Source organism: Macrobrachium rosenbergii, unplaced genomic scaffold (assembly GCF_040412425.1).
Source record: "Macrobrachium rosenbergii isolate ZJJX-2024 unplaced genomic scaffold, ASM4041242v1 13875, whole genome shotgun sequence".
In the NCBI taxonomy this organism is placed as follows: domain Eukaryota; kingdom Metazoa; phylum Arthropoda; class Malacostraca; order Decapoda; family Palaemonidae; genus Macrobrachium; species Macrobrachium rosenbergii.
The window spans coordinates 5115187-5140370 of NW_027100719.1; the positions used below are offsets into that span (position 1 = coordinate 5115187).

General features: G+C 36.6%; 2 protein-coding genes across 2 annotated transcripts in view; both read right to left on the bottom strand.

Moving 5' to 3' along the window:
• The window catches only part of LOC136837895 (DE-cadherin-like), a 385893-nt gene extending 363287 nt beyond the window's left edge, over positions 1-22606 (bottom strand). The window contains 1 exon segment of the mRNA XM_067102776.1: positions 21750-22606. The gene's annotated coding sequence lies outside the window, so the exon portion shown is untranslated.
• LOC136837888 (uncharacterized) overlaps positions 1-25184 on the bottom strand; it is a 269555-nt gene that overhangs the window by 62856 nt on the left and 181515 nt on the right. The gene's annotated exons all lie outside the window — the stretch shown is intronic.

Consider the following 25184-nt stretch of genomic DNA (forward strand, 5'->3'; position numbering starts at 1 on the left):
TAGAGGGGTCACTGACTTGAAATTCAAGCTTCCAAAGGATATGGCGTTCATTAGAAAGATTTAACAGAAGATAACGGAATATACTGAAAGAAGAGATCAGTGATTAGAAAGAAAAAATTAACAAATCAATAAATGAGTAGATAAAAGTGTAAGTAAATGATCAAAATACAAGGAGAATTGTTTTATGGCAGTAATGCATTATTGCTGTGTTCCTGTCCTTTTTCTTTTAAGCTCAAAATCGAGCATAAAAACCTTCAACCACATTTTAGGCTTGACAGAACACATCTTTATAAGTTGATCTGATGATCCTTGGAGAAGATCAGGTTTTGGCTTTCTGCAAAAGAAAACTATCGAGATGGCTATTTGTCTGTCCGTCTGCCCCCAGACCTTAAAAACTACTGAGGCTAGAAGGCTGCAAATTGGTATGTTGATTATCCACCCTCCGATCATCAAACACTAAATGGCAGCCCTCTAGCCCCAGTAGTTTTTATTCTATTTAAGGTTGCAGTTAGCCATGATCGTGCGCCTGGCACCGCTGTAGTTACCAACAACACACCCCACCACCGGGCCGTGGCTGAAAGTTTCATGGGGCCCCGCTGAGAGTTTCATGGGTCGTGGCTGAGATTTTCATACAGCATTATACGCTGTACAGAAAACTCGAGTGGCGCATTTTTAACTTGTTTTATTATAGAACGGAAGGAGGGTAAGGTGGAGGGAGAGTCTGCAACGGCTAATTGAGAGCCTTGAAGAGAGATGGCGTTGGTGGAGGAAGAGTGATTTACTTCCAGTGAGTTTATTTAGTGAAAAGGTTTTGTTTAAGATCATTCCTTTTTTAAAAAGGGCTGATGCTGTTTTAGAGAAAAGAGAGAGAGAGAGAGAGAGAGAGAGAGAGAGAGAGAGAGAGAGAGAGAGAGAGAGAGAGAGAGAGAGAGAGAGAGAGAGAGAGAGAGAGAGAGAGAGAGAGAGAGAATCAGAATCTTGGGCTGTCACCATTCTTAGATAAAAATAGCTAGTTTAAGGAATTCAATCTGATAAAGTTATTCGACAAACCGAGGCGGCGATTCATTTTGAGTTTCCTGGAAAAGAAAATTATTGTGCCGGCTTTGTCTCTCCGTCCGCACTGTTTTCTGTCCGCCCTCAGAACCTAAAAACTACTGACGCTAGAGGGATGCATATTGGTATGTTGATTATCCACCCTCTAATCATTAAACATACCAAATTGCAGCCCTCTAGCCTCAGAAGTTTTTATTTTATTTAAGGTTAAAGTTAGCTATAATCGTGCTTCTGGTAACTATATAGGATAGGCCACCACCGTGCCGAGGTTAATGTTTCATGGGCCACGGCTCATGCACCATTATACCGAGACCACCGAAAGACAGATCTATTTCGGTGGCCTTGATTATACGCTGTAGCCGCTGTACTGTTTACTCGAATGCGCCGAAGAAACCTCCGCCCATTTTTTACTTTTTTTTTTTTTTTTTGTGGAGGAAAAAAAAACTGTCTTAAAAAAGTTGGGCATATTTGTCCGGGTATAGAGACAAACTAAGCTCATTTGGTTCGTTGCTTCTTTCGAACGATTTTCAGTTCGTCTCCAGAGATGAAACTATAGAGATAATTTTAAAGCTTCATTTGGTTCGTTGACTACGAAAAACAAAATTAAGATAGTTTATTTTTTTTTTTTCATTTGAAAAAGTTACTGAACGCATGGTGGTAATTCAGGATTAAGTTAAATGAATGAGATCATTATTATTAGAAAATTAAAAATAAATTATATTATTAAAACCCTATTAATAAATAGATAAAAATGTTAGTGAATGAAATTCAATACAAATAAAATTGTTCATTTGAAAAAAGGGTAATAGAGATGCAATAAGACATCAGTTATTAGAAAAGAAAAAAAATAACTTGAATTATTAGTAAGGATAAAAATGTTAGTAAATTAACAAATACAGGAAAATTGCTTAGGGTACTGATGCACTGCATCTTCACTTCAACATTTGAAGGTCAACTGCAAACATCGGTTGTGTGGATGCAATCAAGGACAACGGTCTGGAACTGGGAAGCTCCGCAACGAGGCACATTTACTGCCTAATGGTGCTGCTTTTCAGTAAATGTGGTCGCTCTCAGGAAGAGAAGAGGATCAGGGATCAGTTTTGCATATAAAAGATCTCTGTTGAAATACAACGTATGAAAAACTGACAAACAAGAGAACATCCATCGATGGTCCAAGTCATAACTGCTATTGGGAAACAGAAACCTACCACCACGAACCAAACGGTCTGTCTAAAAGATATAAAAGAGAAATCTGTGGCAGAAGGAGACATCCACACCGGAGAACAGTATTGTAGAATTGTGCTTTTCTCATGTACAGTTTGGATTTTTTATCAACATTTTAGGCCTTTTTTTTTTTAAGCTACAACATCCACTTGAACACAGGTGTCGAAGCTAACTGGATTTTGTCTCGGAAAATCTCATACTACCTTTGTCATTTTCCAGGGATTTTGCAAAACGTTAACTTAACATCTTTTGGCCTTTCAAGCTGAGTCTGAGTCTCTCTCTCTCTCTCTCTCTCTCTCTCTCTCTCTCTCTCTCTCTCTGATTAAGGACTAAGATTGAAAGCAGAGAGAAAGAACTCTTCACTCATTTCCCTGGCGTTAATCTGAAAGAGAGACGATTCAAATTCCTCATTCTTTAAGAAAAATGGGAAGATTTAGACCATCTGGCAAAAATAGAGGGAAAATGTTGTTGCATCAACAAAGTTTATTATTTCTCTAAAAGTCAATGAACATTCCAGCGCTTCCGAATATTCAAGCTGGCGAATTTAAGTGGAACTGAATATAAAATTCAGGGCAAAGGCCAAGCGCTGGAACCTATGAAGTCATTCACCACCGAGGGGGAAATTGAGAGTGAAAAGGTTTGAAAGGTGAAACGGGAGGAAAACCTCGTAGTTGCACTATTCAACAATTGTCAGGAGAGGTTGCAAAGTAAGATGGAAGAAAAAGAATATGAAAGAGGTACATTCAAAGGAATGAAAGGGGTTGCAACTAGGGGCTGAAGAAGCGACGCTGCAAAGAACCTCAAGGAATGCCTACAGAGCACCGCGTGAGGTGCACTGAAGGCTCTAGCCCCCCGCCCCCCACATGGTAAATCGGATTTATGTCACCTCCACAATCCCTCCACAAGAGATTACGACCTCGTTTGCACCTGGTGAGAATTACTTCCAGTGGAAACGAGGATAATAGGCTGTGAGAGATTTTGCCCACTGAATCAAGTGAGAACTGCAGAAGACATGCGCGTCTAAGGCAGGGTGATTGCACCTTCCCCTGCACGATACTGTTCATAGTGTAGAAATAAAACTGTTCTGTTGACAAAGAAATTCTTTTTTGAAACATGTGAGAATGGATCCTTAACAAGGGTAATAAAAAGAGAACGTGAAACCTGGAAGAAAGAGATGTATGGAAAAATGCAAATTAACTATAAAATACATTACGTGTATCCTAACCATATATATGCAATATAAATATATATGGATGTACAGGTGATACATACATATATATATATATATATATATATATACCACAGGACCATATCTTTATATAGTCCTATGTGCCCGAATTGCTATATACTCTAATAAAGACCGGGGTTCAATCCCGTGGTGAGTTATAATTATTTCTCTAAAACACGTTCCCATGTGTTCATTTCCATTTCACACACAACACACACACACACATAACCCCATATCTATAGTGATATATATATATATATATATATATAATGCCCTATATCTCACTATATATAAGACTGTGGGTGTGGTCCTGTCCAACACTGTGTGTGTGTGTGTACTTTTAGGGCATAGATTTCTCTTAAACAATTTTCGTTAAACGCAATTGCTTCAGTGGCATCAGTGAGTTTTCGCAGGAATCCTCAAAAGGTCGGAGTTTTTTCCGATTCTCGCGCATAAGTTTCTGGTGAAAAATACGCAGACTTCTTTCTTCCATTTATTGTTTTTTATCACGACAGGTGTTCCACCACTCTGGGAATCTCCACTTAGGGACTCTTTCGCAAATATGTACATGGCCACCGTCGAAGAAACGACCATCACAGAACACCAAAAATTTCAAGCATTTATCAGCATTAGGACATAAAAGCAGATATACTGCTTTAATTTCAGAATGAAATGAAAGATAATGAAATATACGGAAGCCTCCATATTTCACGAGGGCCTTTGAACCTCGATTAAAATAACGAATGAAAAAAATTTAATCAATTCCGGACATTTTATTGTAAATTGTTGTCGAAGCTGAACGCACGATTTAGTTAAATGAAACCAATTAAGCGCATCCAATGCGAAATGTCATGACTAAGCAAAATATGTTAATGTAATGCAGTTGGGGCCGTTCTTTTCAATGCATAGGTTGCGAGTAATATTTATATTCACCTTAATTTTTATCGGGAGCTTTTATCTACGGCCGAAATATCTGAATCCGAGGCAGTATTGCATTGCATAAACTTTACAATAATTATATTACAACATGGCAACAGATGGTAAAATCTATTATCTATTTATTATCATTATCACATGAATAGGGTTCATATGAACCCTATTCATATGAAACAAGGCCACAGGGGCCGTTGATTTGTAATTCAAGTTTCCAAAGAATTCGAAAGAAGTGACAGAAGGGAATAGGAAATACAGAAAGAAGAGTTTAGTTATTAGAAAAGGAAAAAATAACAAATTAACAAATAAATGGATAAAAATTTGAGTAAATTATAAAATATAAGGGAAATTGCTTTAGGGTAGTTAGGCATTGCATCTTCGCTCGAGATTTTGTGATTCCAACGGCGCGACATCCTCTGGGAGGCTGTTCCACAGTCCAACGATGAGAGGAATAAAGGACTTTTGGAACTCAGAAGTTCGACAGCGAGGCAAATTTACTGGATATTGGTGCTGCTGTTCAGCAAATCCGGTCGCTCTCGTCAGGAAAAGGGGATCATGGATCAATTGTGAACGTGAAATATCTCTGTTGAAATACAACTTATGAAAAAGTGACAAAGAAGAGACCGTCCGTCGACGGTCCAAGTCATGACTACGATGTTAGAGACAGAAACCTACCACTAAGAAACACTCTGTTTAAAAGAGACTAATCTCAGGTAGAAGCAGACATCCACATCAAATAACAGTATTTCAGTAAAGGAAGGACAAATGATCTAAAATAGGTTGCAATAGCTCATCAAGAAATCACACTCAAATATAGCTTTTGACTTCATTATCAAGAGAGTTCAACAACATTTGAGGAATTTTGAAAAAAAAAGAGAAACTGGCCTCAAGTTTGCAGTGTTTCAGATTTCAGTTTGAGCGAGTTAAATGTTAGATATCAGTCTAATATCTCTCTCTCTCTCTCTCTCTCTCTCTCTCTCTCTCTCTCTCTCTCTCTCTCTCTCTCTCTGAGTTTGCATATCATTCTCCTGACGCAGGAGACTAGTGGACGAGAAGTAAAAAGGCAGTCTTTCTATTAAAATTATAGTGAGCGGAACAAAATAGGTAGAAACAATATCAGATTCCCAAGGCTTTTGGAACAGGCAACCTACAACTATGCAGGAGTAGGGCCTTAAAGAAATGCAACGCAAACAGATAACTCACAATAGCAAGCACATTGATGATAAATACACAATATAAAAGAAAATAAAATAAAACCACTTTGAAATAATTATCCTTAGACGTGATTCAAGTAAAAAAATATAGAAAAAAATTCATAGAATGCTCTGTAATATACAGAGAAGACACTTTCAGTTAGGCTTAGTCTGCTCATATTCCAACTATTTCTAGCTAAAATACACAATATAACAAAACCAAATAAGGCCACTTTCAAGATAATTATCCTTAAACATGATTCAATTAAAAAAAACATGGAAAAGAAAACGCACTGAAATTTCTGTAACATACAGAAGACCCTTTTAGTTAGGCCTAGCCTACTCATATTCGGTCCATTTCTCAGCTAAAAGCAACAGCGAAATACGGTAATACTCTGTGAGTTACCTGTTAAATCTAGTCACCCACTCTTTTGCCCTGTAAGCCCCGACACGATCCATACAGGTGGGTCAATAAGGGTTCGCCAAGAGTTACCCCGAGTCTCAAAAGCAAGCGTCTTCAAACGTTTAAGTGAAGATGCAATGCATAACTACCCGAAAACATTTCAAATTGCACTTTAATCATTTATCTATGCTTTTACCAATTTGTTTATCTATTTATTAATGTACTTTTTTTTTTCTTTTCTGATGACTAACCTATTCTTTCTGTATCTCCTGTTATCTTCTGTAAGTTCTCTCAAATGGGCCCCATATTCTTTCGATGCTGGAATTTCAAGTCAATGGTCCATTTGGGCTTGTTCCATATGAATAAGATTCATCTTCTGAATAATAATAATAATAATAATAATAATAATAATAATAATAATAATAATAATAATAATAATAATAATAATAATAATAATAATAATAATCAAAGCAATGGTACCTGATGAACACCGATAAGCCAGTTTACATTTTTTATTTTAAAATTTATACAGCTTCTTTCCCCTTTGGTTCTCATTTGCCAAACTGTACGGAATGGAATGTAAAATTTAGGCTAAAGGCCAAGCGCTGGAATCTATGAGGTCAATCAGCGCTGAGAAGGAAACTGAGAGTAAAAAAGTTTGAAAAGTGTAACAGGAGGAAAACCTTTTGTAACTGCAGAATGGAACAACTGTTAGGAGAGGGTTGAAGAAAGTAAGATGGAAGACAGAGAATAGAATACGAAGGAGGTAGAAAAGAAGAATGAAAAGGGTTGCAGCTGAGACCCTTAAGGGGAGGAGAGAAATAACGATTTTGATTTATCATGACAATAGATATTAAACAGACGATAAAGCTAACGATGGTAAGGGGAGAACGAGGATAAAGCGGAGAGAAAAGGGGACATGGGAGGCAACTGCAGATAGATAAATAGAGAAGAGAAGAAAACATATTCAGTAAGAATGGACGAATAATGAAACATCATCCAAAACTGTGCACGAAGGATGCTGTCAGATTCTACTAATTATGAATTCGTTTAAGAAGGTTAAACCAACCTCTTCAGACTTCAATTCATGAAAGTACTTGCATCAAAAGCAAACGATAAGTGAATACAAAACAAGACTTCAATTCATGAAAGTACTTGTATCAAAAGCAAACGATAAGTGAATACAAAACAAGACTTCAATCCAAAAGTACTTCAAAGAGCAAACGATAAGTGAATACAAAACAAGACTTTAATTCATGAAAGTTTGTAAAAAGCAAACAATAAGTGAATACAAAACAAGACTTCAATTCATGAAAGTACTTGTATCAAAAGCAAACGATAAGTGAATACAAAACAAGACTTCAATTCATGAAAGTACTTGTATCAAAAGCAAACGATAAGTGAATACAAAACAAGACTTCAATTCATGAAAGTACTTGTATCAAAAGCAAACGATAAGTGAATACAAAACAAGACTTCAATTCAATGATGAAGTACTTGTATCAAAAACAAACAATAAGTGAATACAAAACAAGACTTCAATTCATGAAAGTACTTGTATCAAAAGCAAACGATAAGTGAATACAAAACAAGACTTCAATCCATAAAAGTACTTGTATCAAAAGCAAACGATAAGTGAATACAAAACAAGACTTCAACTTACGAAAGTACTTGTATCAAAAGCAAATGATAAGTGAATACAAAACAAGACTTCAATCCATGAAAGTACTTGTATCAAAAGCAAACGATAAGTGAATACAAAACAAGACTTCAATTCATGAAAGTACTTGTATCAAAAGCAAACGATAAGTGAATACAAAACAAGACTTCAATCCATAAAAGTACTTGTATCAAAAGCAAATAAGAAATACAAAACAAGACTTCAATTCATGAAAGTACTTTGTTAAAAAAAGTACAAACGATAAGTGAATACAAAACAAGACTTCAATCCATGAAAGTACTTGTATCAAAAGCAAACGATAAGTGAATACAAAACAAGACTTCAATTCATGAAAGTACTTGTATCAAAAGCAAACGATAAGTGAATACAAAACAAGACTTCAATTCATGAAAGTACTTGTATCAAAAGCAAATGATAAGTGAATACAAAACAAGACTTCAACTTATGAAAGTACTTGTGTCAAAAGTAAATGATAAAAGCAAATGAATACAAAACAAGACTTCAATCCATGAAAGTACTTGTATCAAAAGCAAACGATAAGTGAATACAAAACAAGACTTCAATCCATGAAAGTTTGTATCAAAAGCAAAACGATAAGTGAATACAAAACAAGACTTCAATTCATGAAAGTACTTGTATAAAGCAAACGATAAGTCTAAAACAAGACTTCAACTTCTGTTTACTGCTGCAAAAAAAATGATAATACAATAAAACAAGACTTCAATTCATGAAAGTACTTGTATCAAAAAGTTGATAAATGAATACAAAACAAGACTTCAATTCATGAAAGTACTTGTATCAAAAAGCAAATGATAAGTGAATACAAAACAAGACTTCAACTTATGAAAGTACTTGTATCAAAAGCAAACAATATGAACATTAATAAGACTTCAAATTCATAAAAACTACTTGTATCAAAAGCAAATGATAAAAAAACAAGAAAATTCATTACTTTAGTTCAAAAGCAAACGATAAGTGAATACAAAACAAGACATTTTGCTCCTTCAGTGCTTTAAAGAAACATAAATGAATACAAAAGACTTGTTTTGTGAAAGTACTTGTTTCAAAAATTTAAATAAGTTTCACAAAACAAGACTTCAACCCAAAGTACTTGTACAGTAAAAATGTTGAAACAAACAAATATAATGAAAAGTAAACTATCCTCACCCAATTTATAAAAGACGACTTTGTAAGCAAAGAAACGATAATTTTCACTTTAACTCATTAACTTCATAGCTTTTAAATAAAAATTGTATAAAAGAAGATTCTTTATTTATCTCACTTGTAATCAGTTATATATATATATATAAATTATTTATAAAGATATTATATTATTATTTTGACTCTCTATTTTTTAACATAATAAGTTTATTCCCAATTTAATGGGTTGGGATGGAATCTTCATCTGATCCTGGGAGATCCAGGAGACAGGAAGAAGGAGCCGATGCGGAACAATTCTTACTGATCTAAGTTCATCGTCCCACTATCGAGGCAAACTAGGACAGTACGCATTTTAAATGAGCATCATGGAATAAATTTTCTTTGATGTTTAAAAAGTCATATAATTATGTATATCATTTTGATAAATACCATATTGAAATCAGATATAATTCAATCATTTCAATAATGAATGCCTTAGAAATAAATTCTTTCCAAAAGTCCTTAGATCTTTGATTTTTCCTTTGATGTCACTTACAATTCTTTGATACCATTTTATGCAAATGAGAATCTCAACATACAAGTTCATAAGAGACATTTAGAAAATATTGCAAAAAAAATCCAAGATTGAACGAGACGCCTGACATATATGAATACTACTTTCGAAGTTTTGACATTAAAATAATGTTCTTTGAGGAAATTCCATCAATTATTTCTTGTGAATGCCATTTATTCTGTCAACATCTTCAATTGATTTTAATTCAAAGTCTTTACTTAAATGTCATTCTAAAGTAAATATTCATAAGGTAAGACATTACTAGCCCAAAGGCAAAGTTTAAATGGAATCTTCAATGGAACATCAACGATTGAAATTTGTTTCTCAAAATTCAATGTGTAAATCCTCTCTTATGATTTTATACGTTGATAGTCATCTCATTTGCATAATTTGCACTGGTATCCAAAAGTAACATGAACTGTTAAAATGATGCACGAGCAGTCCTGAAATGTACTCGCTGGTTCGAGCCTGAGACAGGAACTTATTATTAAATAAAAATTCACTTGGTAACACACATATGAAAATATATTATTTCAGGTAGAGCATGAATTGGGTATTAAAGGATTTTGAAGAAATTTATATTTATATATATATATATATATATATATATATATATATATATATATATATATATATATATATATATATATATATAATATATGTATACTAACACACACACATATATACACACACACACACATACACATATACACACACATACATATATATATATATATATATATATATATATATATATATATATATATATATATATATATATATATATGTGTGTTGACACGATATATGGAGTGGATTAGGAAACGACGAGAGGGGGAGAACGCAACGACACGGACAATGATACTGAGAAGAGGATTAAAAGAGAGAGAATGGGAGACGAACGATAAATGGGGAGTGTTAATGAGGGGATAACGATATAGAGATGAATGCTAAATTCTTAATTTGTTGAGTCAATTGTTGCCAAAGCTTAGACAGTTCTCAGAAAATATTTTCGTTCAGCTTCACTTTCAGTATCAGAAAAAGAAATTCAGAAGTCGAGAAATCTTCTTCCCAGACCCTCAACTACCAGAGAAGGCTTAACAGCTTATTCATTGTCAAAGGCTTTACTCACAAAAGACAGAGCAAATTTCTGTAAACAGTAACGGTAAGTCTTCAGAAAATATCTTCCAAGTACAATCTCTCTCTCTCTCTCTCTCTCTCTCTGTAACCATCCTCTCTTCATCTCTCTCATCTCTGTATATCCCCTCATTAACACTCCCCATTTATCTTTCGTCTCCCATTCTCTCTCGTTTATTCCTCTTCTCAGCATCATTGTCCGTGTCGCTGCGTTCTCCCCCTCCCATCGTTTCCTAATCCTCCCCATTTATTGTGTAAACAGTCACTCTCCATCCCGACATTAACAGACTCCACTCTTATAATCCAGAAGTTCCTTTCCTCTTCACCTTTTCATTACTCCCCACAACCGTTTTAAAGCTTATCCTTCTTTCTGCGTGACTTTGTCTTCGTTCTCCCGCTCCCTTTGCATCTCCTCTCTCTCCTCCTCTCTTATTGTAAACCTCTTACTTACAGCGTATTTAGTTTTTTTGCCAATTCTTACATTATACTCTTAGTAACACTCAACTCGCTATCTAAAAAATTGTAACACATTAAATGTTTCACTATTTCTTCGTCAGCAGATTTTTCAGGAATAGGAATAGGAATAGGAATGTAAAATTCAGGCCAAAGGCCAAGCGCTGGGACCTATGATGAGGTCATTCAGCGCTGAAAGGGAAATTTAGAGTAGAGGGATTTGAAGGGTGTAACAGGAGGAAACCCTCGCAGTTGCACTGTGAAACATCTGTTAGGAGAGGCTGGATAGCAAGATGGAAGGAACAGAATATGAACGGAGGAACGGTAAAAGGAGTGAAAGGGGATACAGCTACGGGCCGAAGAAGTAACGCTACAAAGAACCTGAAGTTGAGTCTACATCGCACCACGTGAGGTGAACTGATGGCACTAACCGGCCGCCCCCCCACCCCCGAGATAAGAGAATGTATAAAAAGTCACTCAATTCACCGGTGGAAGAAAAATATTACTGTATATAATAATAATAATAATAATAATATAATAATAATAATAATAATAATAATAATAATAATAATAATGGCATAATAATAATCACCAGTGTCACATATTATAATAATAATAATAATAATAATAAGTGGTCACAGTGGTCAGTCAACATGATTAGCCTACAGAAAAGCACAGATATCGTCATGAGCTGTGCCCAAACTATGAAGCAATGGCAGTTCAAGAAATCCATCCTGCCCGTAGGGGCATAGTGCAGTCAGTGCACCTCATGCGGTGCACTGCAGGCATTACTTATGGTTCTTTGTAGCGTTCCCTCTGCCCCCAGCTGCACCTCTTTCTTTCCTTTCACTATACCTCCGTTCTCATTCTCTTTCTTCCATCTTACTTCCCACCTCTCCTGGTGATTGTTTCATGGTGCAACTGCGAGGTTTTCCTCCTGCTACGCCATGAAGGCCTTTTTACCCCCAATTTCCCTTTAAGCACTGAATGGCCTCATAGGTTCCAGCCTTTGGTCTAAATTTTATATTCCAGTCCATTGCAAGGAATACATCCCAACCTACTTAACCTAGGGCATAACATTCTACCCTGGTTCCGGAAATCTTCGTCTCTAGAACTCTCCCCTCACTATATTAATAAATAAATATTAATATTTGTAGCTGGGCTGTTAAGGAGCAGGTTTGGTCACACCCCTGACACTAGTACTGAATAATCAGGTATACGATAATTACTACACTCCCATTAAAGCCCAAAGATACATGAAAATGTAACTGTGGATTAGTTTATACATTGTACCCACTCAGTATACATAACCACTAACACAGAAACATTCATTTTCACACTTGACGGTTTGCATCAGCATTTATGTGGTGTTGATTCCTTCGGGATAAACTCTTCCTTTCTTTCTCCGTTTCCCTTTTGTTGATGTTTTCTGCTCCTGAGCAAGAGTGGGCATTAGGCTTCCCGTCCCGTTGGCCCTTGGCTTTTGAAAGAAGGGCTTAATTTCTCAGTGTAAGAGTTTACGTATAGTACCTGTGGCTATGGTACTGCGTGTTCTCTCTCTCTCTCTCTCTCTCTCTCTCTCTCTCTCTCTCTCTTAATTGTAGCTATTACACTGCGCTCTCTCTCTCTCTCTCTCTCTCTCTCTCTCTCTCTCTCTTCTCTCTCTCTCTCTTGTAGCTATCTACACTGCTTCTTTCTCTCTCTCTCTTTTAAATGCAGCTATGGCACTGCGCTCTCTCTCTCTCTCTCTCTCTCTCTTTTAAATCTCTCTGAACATGTTTCTCTCTCTCTCTCTCTCTCTCTCTCTCTCTCTCTCTCTCTCTCTCTCTCTCTCTCTCTCTCTCTCTCTCTCTCTCTCTCTTTAATTGTAACTATGACACTGCGTTCTCTCTCTCTCTCTCTCTCTCTCTCTCTCTCTCTCTCTCTCTCTCTCTCTTAAACGCAGCTATGGCTCTGCGAACACCTCAGTGAACTGAACATTCAAGGGAAGAAGTCGGAAAGCTCCCAAAATTTGGTTAGTAATAGCACTGCAGGAAACAGCGCAAATAAGGGAAACGAATAAAGCCACCGAGGACAAAAGAGAAGATAGAAAAGTCCCTCAGAGTGGCGCAGTTTAATGCACAATCTATTCGGAACAAAGTAGATCTCTTCAAAGCATTGATAGCAAGTGAAGAATTAGACATAATAGGTACCACAGAAACATGGATACAAGAGGCAACAAGAGACTTTGTAGGAGAGTGCCAAATAGCAGGATATAAATTGTTCAAAAAAGATAGACCCAATAAAATGGTGGAGGCGTTATGTTATACGTGAAGGACCAACTCAGTCCAATAGAGTGTAAAATTACAATCACGCAAGAAGTAATTGGCATCAATATAAGCAGTTTAGGGAAGACGCCAACTCTAATACTAGTGTACAGACCTCCCCACCAACCACAAATGCCCGACGAGGAGCTGTATGCACTACTAGGACAAGGAATAAACAACCAACTCTGCATAATAATGGGAGATTTCAATGCAGCAGTACACGGGGACATTATGACCTCCACATGAAACTTAGAAGGAAAGAGACTTTTAGAATTTGTCAAAAGTTAATTTCTCCACCAATGGGTTGACAAACCCACTAGAGGAAACAGCATACTAGACATCGTCCTAACAACAGAAGATAACCTAGTGTCTGACCTTTCAGTAGGTGCAAATCTAGGCAAAAGCGACCATAAAATCATTACATTTCATATTAATATTCACCATATAAAAATTCACTCAAGATACTAAAAGATGCTAAAGAGATTAGACTACTATCGAGGAGACTTAAAAAAAAATAAAGTAGTATGTTAAAAATCTAGATCACGACAAGAACACAGACATAGATAAGTACTGGGGAGCCTTTCTAGAAGAATACACAGAAAAACGCTCCAGATGTATACTATTAAAGCAAATACTAACAAACAGCAACCCTCAGCCTAAGTGATTCGACAGAGAAATTAAAAATAAAATGAGAAAAAGAGACAGATTGCACAAATCAATGAATCCACACCCAACATCAGAGGAAGCAAGCAGGCATTAAGAACTCTGTAGAATGGTGGACAAATTAGTAAGAAATGCAACGATAAATGAAGATGAGAGAGTTGCATCAGTTTGTAAGGAAAACCCACAAAAATCACTTGCGCATGTTAATAGTAGGAAACCAATAAAAATTAGCATAGGTCCCTTAAGAGACAGTAGAGGAAACCTAGTGAACTCAGACTTGGAAAAGGCGGAGTTACTGAATATGTTTTTTATTAGTGTTTTCACAATGGAAGACACTACCTCAATCCCTGAACCAGCTATTAAATATGAAGGGGGGAAAACCGCTTGACAAAATAGTATTTACAGAAGACGTTAAAAACAAAATAGAAAACTCAGCAAGTTTAAATCTCCTGGCCCAGATTGGATTCATCCAAAAGAAATGAAAGAGTTAAAAGACGAGATAGTTCCTCACCTAAATAAACTCTACAGAAAAACTGCAGAACAATGAAAGGTACCAAAAGGATAGAAACTAGGTAATGTGCCCCCCAGCTTACAAAAAACTTCCAAGAGCAGAGCCAGGAAATTATAGGCCATTCTGTCTACCATCAGTCCCTGGTAAGATTTTTGAGTCCATAATTGCAGATCAAATTGTCGGTCACATTGATAGAAGCAACATGGCTTGTAAACAGTCAACAGGTTTCACACAAAACAAATCCTGCCTATTTTGCAAACCTCTTGGAGTTTTTCGTAACATGTTTGGTATTTACGACAGTAGTAGAGCAATAGCTATACTCTACTTAGATTTCCAAAAGGCCTTTGACAAAGTCCCACACAAGAAACTAATGACAAAAGTTAGAGCTTTAGGAACTGTAGGAGAAAGAGCAGACTGGATCGAGGACTGGCTAACTAACAGAAAACAAAGAGTTGTAATAAACGGTGAAGAATTAGAATGGGCAGATGTGACAAGCGGAGTTCCTCAGGGTTTTGTCCTTGGCCGGCTCTTGATTTTGATTTACATTAATGACATTGATGTAGGCTTAGCTAGTAGGATAGCCAAATTTGCAGATGACACCAAACTAGGTGTAAATGCAGCAGACCCAGATACAGGGAAAAGTTTAAGAAATGATCTAAGGAAAATAGGAGAGTGGTCAAAAGATGGCAAATGCCTTTTAACTTTGATAAGTGTAAAGTGTTACAAACAGGAACAAAAAACCCTCATGCCAACTAGGCTACATGCTGCTTGGAAATGACATAAATAGTGTAGGACAAGAAGAGGACCATGGAGTCATTATTACCAAGGACTTAAAATCCACAAAACTGCATAAAAGCTGAAAAGAAGGCACAGAAACTAGTGGGATACATAAAGAGGCAGTTCAAATACAGAAAAAAGGAAACGGTGCTTCAGCTCTATACATCAATAGTTAGCCTCATCTTGAATATATATGCAGTACAGTTTTGGTCACCAACACTAAGAAAGGACATAAAGAGATTAGAAGGGGTACGAGCAAGAGCCACAAAGTTAATTCCATCCATCAGATAAATAGGTTACCAAAGACGACTAGAGAGCCTGAACATGTAAGGCTTAGAAACACGACGGTTGCGAGGGCAACTAATAGAAACATTCAAAATACTGAAAGGCATAACAAAGGTAGACAGTAACCTCTACACATTAAACGAAAACCAGACAAGAAATAATGGATGGAAACTAGAACTGAAGAGATACAATGTATCTCATTGTGGGAACTTTTTTCACATACAAGATGTGTGACACATGGAATAAACTGCCACCAGAAGTTGAAAACACTAACAGTGTGGAAGAGTTTAGAAAAAAGCTCGACAAAATCATTAGAACACTATGAATGAGCAGTAAAACCTGCCCCTAGAGATAAGTGGGCACATGATGTCTCCTCAGATGGACTAATAAGTCTTTGAGATATCATAATCCTTGTAACTCCTTGTAACTCTCTCTCTCTCTCTCTCTCTCTCTCTCTCTCTCTCTCTCTCTCTCTCTCTTTGAAGATGCTGTTGTCACCAAAGGTCAATGAATGTATTTTTTAGTCTTTACATTTTCATGTACCTTTGGTCGTTAATGGGAATGTATTACTTGTTATACCTGATTATTCAGTACTACTGTTAGAGGTGTAACCAAACCTGCTCCTTAACAGCCCAGCTACAAATATTAATATTTATATTTATTAATATATTGAGGGGAGAGTTCTAAAGAGCGAAGGTTTCCTTCCTTTTGGTCAGGTAGAATCAGGGTAGAATGGTGTGCCCTGGGTTAAGTTAGTTTAAAATCTATTCCTTGCAATGGAATGGAATGTAGAGTTTGGACCAAAGACCAAGCGCTGAGATCAATGAAGTCATTTAGGGCTGAAAGGGGAAATTGAGAGAAAAGGAGGTTTGGTGTAACAGGAGGAAAACCTCGCAGTTGCACCATGAAACAATTGTCAGGAGAGTGTGGAAAGTAAAATGGAAGAAAGAGAATGGGAATGGATTATAGTAAAAGAAATGAAAGGGATATAGCTAGGGGCAGAAGGAACGCTACAAAGAACCTTAAGCAATGCCTGCAGTACACCACGCGAGGTGCACTGACAGCACTAACCCCTACGGGACCAAAAAGAGAGGACCCAAGATTTTCATGTTTTAAAGACGACCTGATACCAGTACCACATTCATTGATACATCACAGTGAATATCCAGGCCATAGTGATTATCCAGACTAATCCTAGTAATTTCCTAACCCTTTCCTATTTTTTCTCTTGCATCACTTAAACGATGTATCTCATATTGACTATATTTTACTTTGAGTGCACAAATAATCAATAAAATATCAATAAAATTGCATAAAGTTGTCTGTATAGTGATGTCTTCGGTTTCAGGATATTGCTCAGCCACTGTCGGCAAGTTTGACTAAATCCCAGGCAGGACAAATACCAAAAATGGTTGATAACTACTCTGATGCAATTCTCCTTGTATTTTAATAGTTTACTTATATTTTATTTATTTTATTTATTTATTTATTTATTTATTTATTTATTTACCTCCTTTTCTAATAACTGACTTCCTCTTATTGTATTTCCATTACCTTCTGTTACTTCTTTCGAATGAACACCATAATTTTCATTGGAAGCTTTAATTTCAAGTCAATATCCTCTATGGGTTTGTTCCATAAGAATAACGTTCATCTTCTTTATAATAATAATAATAATAATAATAATAATAATAATAATAATAATAATAATAATAATAATAATAATAATAACTGCTGTTCTTGACACTACGGACCCATAGTCCAATTTTCGAGTGAAACTAGAATCCTTTAAAGTCAAAATCTTTGATGTAATTGCAAGCGACCAGGTTCCTGCATTGTCAGGGTAAAACATTTTAGAAACTTTTATTTCAGAAGGTAACGTCTAAATCTTTGTAGTATTTCCGGAGGCTTAGAAGCTTCTTCTTAGATTCGAGAATAGAGATTATGCAGCCCAAAAACGATGTTGGTTTCTTTTTAAAAAATCACACTAATGGTTTCAAGACGCGCTATGTAGATGAGCTGATACAGAAGCATCGAAGCATCTATAACGAAAAACGGAGGTTGGATCAGTCCTCTATCATAACGCATCCTACCCTAAAGTAGCTGTATTATTATTATTATTATATTTAGAAGATGAACCCTATTCTTATGGAACAAGCCCCGCTCCCCAGGGGCCATTGACTTGAAATTCAAGCTTCCAAAGAATTTGGTGTTCATTCGAAAGAAGTAAAAGAAGGTAAAGGAAAATACAGAGAGAGGGGATCAGTTATTTGAAAAACAGATAAATGAACAAATTAATAAATAAATGCAAATGTAAGTAAATATTAAAATACAAGTTGAATTGTATTAGGGTAGTAATGGACTGACTGACTGATTCACGACATCTGGGCTGTGAAGCCAAGTACTGGGTACTTTCGGCCATTCAGTGCTTAAGATAGTAAACGAATAAAAAATGCGGCGAAGTTTTTTCGGCGCAATCGAGTTTTCTGTACAGCGGCTACAGCCCTAATCAAGGCCACCGAAAATAGATCTATCTTTCGGTGGTCTTGCTATAGGCTAATACTGTATGAGCCGCTGCCCAAGAAAAATTAACCACGCCCCGCTGGTGGCCTATCCCTTATCGTTGCCAGAAGCACAAGTATGGCTAACTTTAACCTTAAATGAAATAAAAACTCCTGGGGCTAGTAGTTTTTAAGATCTGAGAGCGGACAGAAAAGTGCGGACAGAAAAAAAGTGCGGACGGACAGACAAAGCCGGCATAATAGTTTTCTTTTACAGAAGACTAAAAGGGGGAGCTGGAGTGGTTGGATAGCAAGATGAGGAGATCCAGAAAATACAGAAAATGGAGTACATGGGACTAAAGGTGGAGCTGGGAGAAAACGCCACAGATGCAATAAGAAGTAACAGTTTAAGGCGTTGTACAGCAAGGCTGAAGAAAAGAAGCGAGAATGGAGGTAAAGGAATTGGAATTGGAATATATAATTTATGCCAAAGCCACTGGGAATTATGAGGTCATTCAGCACTGAAAACGGAAATCGAGAGTATAAAGCTTTTAATGGTGTAACAGGAGGAAAACCTTCCACTATGAAACAATAATTAGAAGAGGGCAGAAAGTAAGGAATGAAAGGGATTGTAGCAGCTACGGGCCGAAGGGACGCTGCAAAGAACTTTCAGTAATGCCTACAGTGCGCTGAGTGGGGTGCACTGACTGCACTACCCCTCTACGGGGAATATCGCCTTGTAAATCTACACGAAAAAGATTCCGCGTCCTCTTTCTTGTGCGGCCAAATTTTAGAACAACTTTTCACGATGTCCCCTTGACATTCTCATTAAGTATTCGTCGCACCCAAATGGCCTGCGGACAGAGATATTGCATTCCACTGGAAATGACTTATAAATAATTACAGCTATGTTATTGATCCCTTCTCAAATGAGTTTCACGAAGACAACTTTTGCATATTATTTATACGTTCTTCAACTGAAAAGTTTCCTGGCGGTTACCGACCAAAGCTAGCCACGATATGAATGATATACATACATACATACATATATACATACATACATTAATTGAAGATGCTTTGATACAGTAGTGAAAGTTTTCTAGTGTCTGACCAGGGTGTGTAACGTTTACCTGGATGAGGGAAAGGTTCTGAAGGAATGCGTGAAGAGAATGATTGTTACTTTGAGTAACGGTGAAAGTAATAGATCAGGCAAGACATGACTTTGAATACTAGGGAAGGTTACGTAATTGTAATAGCCACAATGCCCTCTTAACTTCTCGAATTCTTCACATTTTTTCGATACCTTTGACACTGCAAAGCCTTTGACCTTTATGCAAGAATTACGAAGTAAATTCTGATACCAGGTAGCAGGATTCGAACCCACACCCCGAGTATCAGCACGAGGCCACTTTGCTGACCTCGCCATATGAAGGTATCTGGTAGGTTTTTACTGGGAAAATATTACGGAGGCCAATGATTGATTAGAGTGAGGGGTTCTGACAAGGAAGGAGCTGGATGGGTTAAGTATCTATTACGAAAAGTTATGCGAGAAGTATAACAGTTAAAGAAAAAGCTGTATGAAGCATTTAGGTACAGTATACAATTGTACTTGTAGAGAAGGAATGGGGAGGATGTCAGTACGTTATACAGATGATAAGTTGCTGGTAGCAATAAAAGTTTTTTTATAATGGAAGTAAAGCATCTGTAAGAATGTGTAGATAGGAGGACAAAAGGCCTGGTGTAAAAAGAAATGGGGTTTGAGAAGGATGTATTATTATTATTATTATTATTGCTCAGAAGATGAACCCTGTTCATAGGAAACAAGGCCACAGGGTCCACTGACTTGAAATTCGATATTCCCAAGAATTTGGTGTCCATTCGAAAGAATTAAAAGATAATGGGAAACACTGAAAGAGGAGATCAGTTATTAGAAAAAACAGATAAATTAACAAATATACAAATAAATAAAAAATATAAATAAATTATTAAAATAAAAGGAGAATTGTATTATGGCATTAATGCATAGCATCTTCGCTTGAACATCCAAAGTTCCAATTGCACGACATCCTCAGGGAGGCTGTTCCAAAGCCCAACAGTGTGAGGAATAAAGGACCTCTGGAACTGAGAAGTTCGACAGCGAGGCACATTTATTGCATACTGGTGCTGCTGTTCAGCGAATCTGTATCATGTCTTCTTGGTTGCTTGATATCATCGTGGATGGAGGGATGCTAGAGGTTTAACAAAGTACAGTACCTGTGTTTGTAAATATGTGTTTAAATGTGGGAGCAGATGAAGCATCGTGAATGAAGTGTGGAAATGAGTGACATTTGAGCAGATATAGTGCTGCTTGGGGATAGGGAGGAGAACCTACAAAGACTAGTGAACATTTGAAAGTTATTGCAAGAGGAGGCAGCTGACAGTAAATGTGAGCAAGGTAAGACTGTGAGAGTAAATGGATACCAGCAAGATGGAGCAATAAAAATTAATATGAATGGTAGAAGATTACAAGAAATCAATTTCTAGCAGGTTTTGGAAGTGAATATTTTGGGTAATGGAAAGCTAAGAGAAGTGGGTGAAGCAAGGAAAGCATCAGGATGTGTACAGAGGGATTGTTGAACCAACTCTCTTCTATGGAAATGGAGTGTGGATGTTCAGTGCAAATGAATGAAAGGTGGGTGTAGTAGGCATGAATTGTTGAAACATTTCACGAGTAGTGCAAAGAGCTGAAAGGATGAGAAATGCCGAGATATGTAAAAGTGTTAAAAGCGTTTCCGTACGCGACGGAGTGTTTCGAGATGGTTTCGTCATGTATCAAGAAAGGGAGATGACAAGGAAGACCTAGAAAAGGCTAGAAAGATATCAAAAAGGGTGATGAAAAGTGATGCATTGCTTGTAGGGTGGCACAATGGCCTGCTGGTGATCCTTATATTGAGAAGCATGAAGTGGCTAACGTTTTGAGGGGATTTTTTCGAAGCATAGGGATCATCCACGATTCAGCCAATAATTTACGAATAACGATAATAACCCTTTTTTATTAACTTAGACAAACATTGTCATACAGCGAAGTTGCCATGTGTATATCACCTGGCGATATATATATATATATATATATATATATATATATATATATATATATATATATATATATATATATATATATATATATATATATATATATATATATATATATATATATATATATATATATATATATATATATATTATATATATATATATATATATATATATATATATATATATATATATATATATATATATATATATATATATATATATATATTATATATATTATATATATATATGTTTGGAACGAACCGTTGCGGTCGGGTCTATATATATATTCTTTGTTAAGTGTGTGTGTAATTTATGTATGCATGTAGTTTTATTTACTCTGGTTTTCACTGATTCCCTGAAGGCGACGATGTTATCATGCCTGGCATAATCATTTTTGAATGGACTTGCCACTTATAGTCTCACTGGCAAGCTGTAGTCGAATATAATTTTGAGAAAACTGCCTCACATCTTCTTAATATAAGAAGAGACAATGACTTTAACTATGCCACGATCGAAACAATAATTGGAAACTGGTCACTCTGTCTAATGATAGTATTTCTCCGGAACATAAACGGACAGACAATAGGATAGATTAGAGAGCTAAAAAAAGTTTACCTTTCAAAACATCATTCTTCGTGGACGAGGTGAGTGAAGAAAACGTTGTCGTGTTTTCATAGTCCTTATCATAATATTCCTTGGAGCACGCAACTGCGCAAAAGTGCCGTAAAAACACAGCCAAACAAATAAACGCATTCTGATATTCTTTGAGAACCACCATGATCACTCGTCAAGGAACTTCAGTCACAATATATAATGTTTTTTATCACTAATTCTATTCCTCGCTCTACCTGGGTTTAGCGATAATAATGACATAAGGACATCCTTCCTTTAGGAAGATAATTTCCATCATCACTTCGAAAAGAGACCCCGTCACTCCTCAGCTCAAAAAACAGGTGAAAGTTTTCAAAAGAATCTTCTAAAAAACACCAAATACAAAATCGATTAACTTCACGAATTAACTTTTCTCACAACATGAATTTCGTCAAGTCATTCAAAAGCTCCCGCTTTAATGAACCTGCATTGGCTTCCATCCACTGCAAACAACTGACCACTGCAAAGTTAATTCCAAAATAAAAACAAGCTCCTGTGGAACGTGTCATAACACAGGTCTAGTTTATCACAGTGCCGTGTAACAGGTCATAACACAAGGTCTAGTTTATCACGTTCCCGTGGAACGTGTCATAACACAAGGTTTAGTTCATTATGCTCCCTTGGAACGTGCCATAACACAAAAAAAGTATATCTTAGTTTTAACCAGACCACTGAGCTGATTAACAGCTCTTCTAGGGCTGGCCCGAAGGATTAGATTTACTTTTACGTGGCTAAGAACCAATTGGTTACCTAGCAACGGGACCTACAGCTTATTGTGGAGTCCGAACCAGGTCTAGTTTATCACGAACACAAGATCTACTACATCGAACGTGTTGTCAACACAAGATCTAATTTGTCATTCCTGATTATACATATGAACGAACACACGCTATCACACGCCAAATGAAACGTACGTCAACAAGGAACATGTCATGACAAATTACATTAACAACAAGATCTAGTTTATTACATTCCCATGGAACGTGTCATAACACAAGGTCTAGTTTATCAAATTCCCGTGAACCGCGTAAAAAAACAAAATGTCTAACTGACAGTCACTGAATAAATAAAAGGCAAAATGTAATGCAGAACCGAAAACAGAACAAATACAAACAAAATATTTCACAGACGATGTTATTTCCTCGTGCGAGAAAGAGGAGGTATACCATCACACGGCAAGCAACTCCGCGGTACTGTTACACATCCTTTCGCACCAGAGGTTGCCGCTACACTAACTCTACATCACACGGCTCCGTTCTTATAACCTCGTGGTCTCGCTATCTCGACCAACCTACCGGAGGATAAAAAGGCTGAATTTCATCCGCCTTCATCGCCACCTCTCCTCGATTTATCGTTTAATATTCTCTTTTACTTACATTTTTATACATCTATTAATTTGTTATTTCATCTGTTTTTCTAATAACTGACCTCCTCTTTTTGTATTTCCCATTATTTTCTGTTACTTCTTTGGAATGAACACCATATTCTTGGAAAGCTTGAATTTCGAGTCAGTAGCCCCTGTGGGCTTGTTCATTATGAATAGGGTTCATCTTCTGAATAATAATAATAATAATAATAATAATAATAATAATAATAATAATAATAATGATTGATTGCTAACTTGAATACCATCCGCTTCATACATGACATGAGGTAAAATGTACACGATTATTTTCAGTGTCTGGCTAAGGTTTATAAAGTTTTAGTGGTGGAGAATTTCTTCATGAATGCGCTGTAATCATTATAAAGGTATCACCAAAATCATTATATGTTTCACGTTTTGAATATTAATGATTTTACAGAGAGGAGGATTAAATACATAATCGTGGAATTAGATTTAAAATGTCCTTTTATTTGAAACTGTCAAAATTCTTGGAGGTTGCAAGAGCAATGATGTGAGACTTGAAATTCTGTAAAAGCGGACGTCCAATTATAAAAGCGAGGTTAGGCAAAAAACCTCAAGTTGACCTTAGAATACAATAGAATAGAATGTAGAATTTAGCCAAAAGGCCAAGCACTGGGACCTGTGAGGTCATTCAACGATGGAAGGGAAATTGAGAGCAAAAAGGTCAGAAAGGTGTAACAGGAGGAAAATCTCACAGTTGCACTTTAAATCAATTGTTAGGATGGAAAAGGTGGAAAGTAAGAAGGAAGAAAGAGAATATGAACAGAACGGGACCTACAGTAAATCCGAATGCGAGAAATTAATTGCAGCTAGGGATAAATTCCTCTAACTCTTCATCAGAAAGTAAGAAGGAAGAAAGAGAATATGAACGCAGTAAAAGCAATGAACGTTTAGCTAAAGAACCTACATTGCACTGGATGAGGTGCACTGATGGCACTACCCCCCTACCGGGGATCGTTGTATTAGGCATGAGGTCACTGACATCATAACTAACAGCCACTGACTGTAACTTTTGTACAAGAGCGAGACAGACATTTGTTTATATTATTGGTAACGTTGATGTTTCTGCATTTGCTGGATTCAAAGTACCAGTAAGGGAAGACTTCCTTCTATGTGCCTACAAAGTCTTTTCCATGGCTTTCCAGTATGCCTTGCAATTCATTATAGTGTGCAGATAGTTGTATTGTTATTGTGTCTTCTTTTGTTTACATATATACGATCCGTTCCTCCATCACCATAACAGTTAAAAAGATCATTGTCCTTCAAAATGACGTAGGACAAGGCCTGTAAATGCCTAAAAGAAGGTCTAAAGCTCCTTCAACCTTGGTGAAACTGCTGTTCTTTCTTGGTGAACCTACCTTACAGAATGCCTGTGACACCGCCTTCTTCGTACGACACCCCGAAATCTTCGGCCTTTTGTTTCTTCCCATTCATTCTCACTTCTTCCCTTAGCACTATCTATCCCATCTACTTGCCTTTTTGAATGCTGCTCGTGTAATAAGCAAAACATAAACTAGTTTACGTCCAAGAAGAAACAAAACGTTTGGAATACTGGCTACACCAATCGCCGACAAGGTTTCACAGGCAACAGCCATTCGCCAGGGTCACATAAACACTTCCGGACAGCTGTGGAATACTTTCAAACAACTTTATAGAACCGGACAGTTGCTGTTGCTTCGAAAGCATTTTCAAACAGTCATCGATGAACACCAGCTTGCGAATATTGCTTTTGAAACTGACACAAACATACTTTCGTACAACCTTGCAGAAGTAGGCAATTGCTTTTAACTCGAAAGCATTTTCAAATAGTCATCGGGGAACCTCAGCTTGCGAATATTCTTTTTGAAATTGCTTTCAACTTTTCTCCGTGCTAGGGACCATCAGGGGCGTAACAAGGTTATGGTTAAAATTAAATTATGAAACAGGCAAAAGTAATGATATACGGCTGATGCATTATAACGTAAAAAATATGAAAAACCACAGCCAGAGATAAG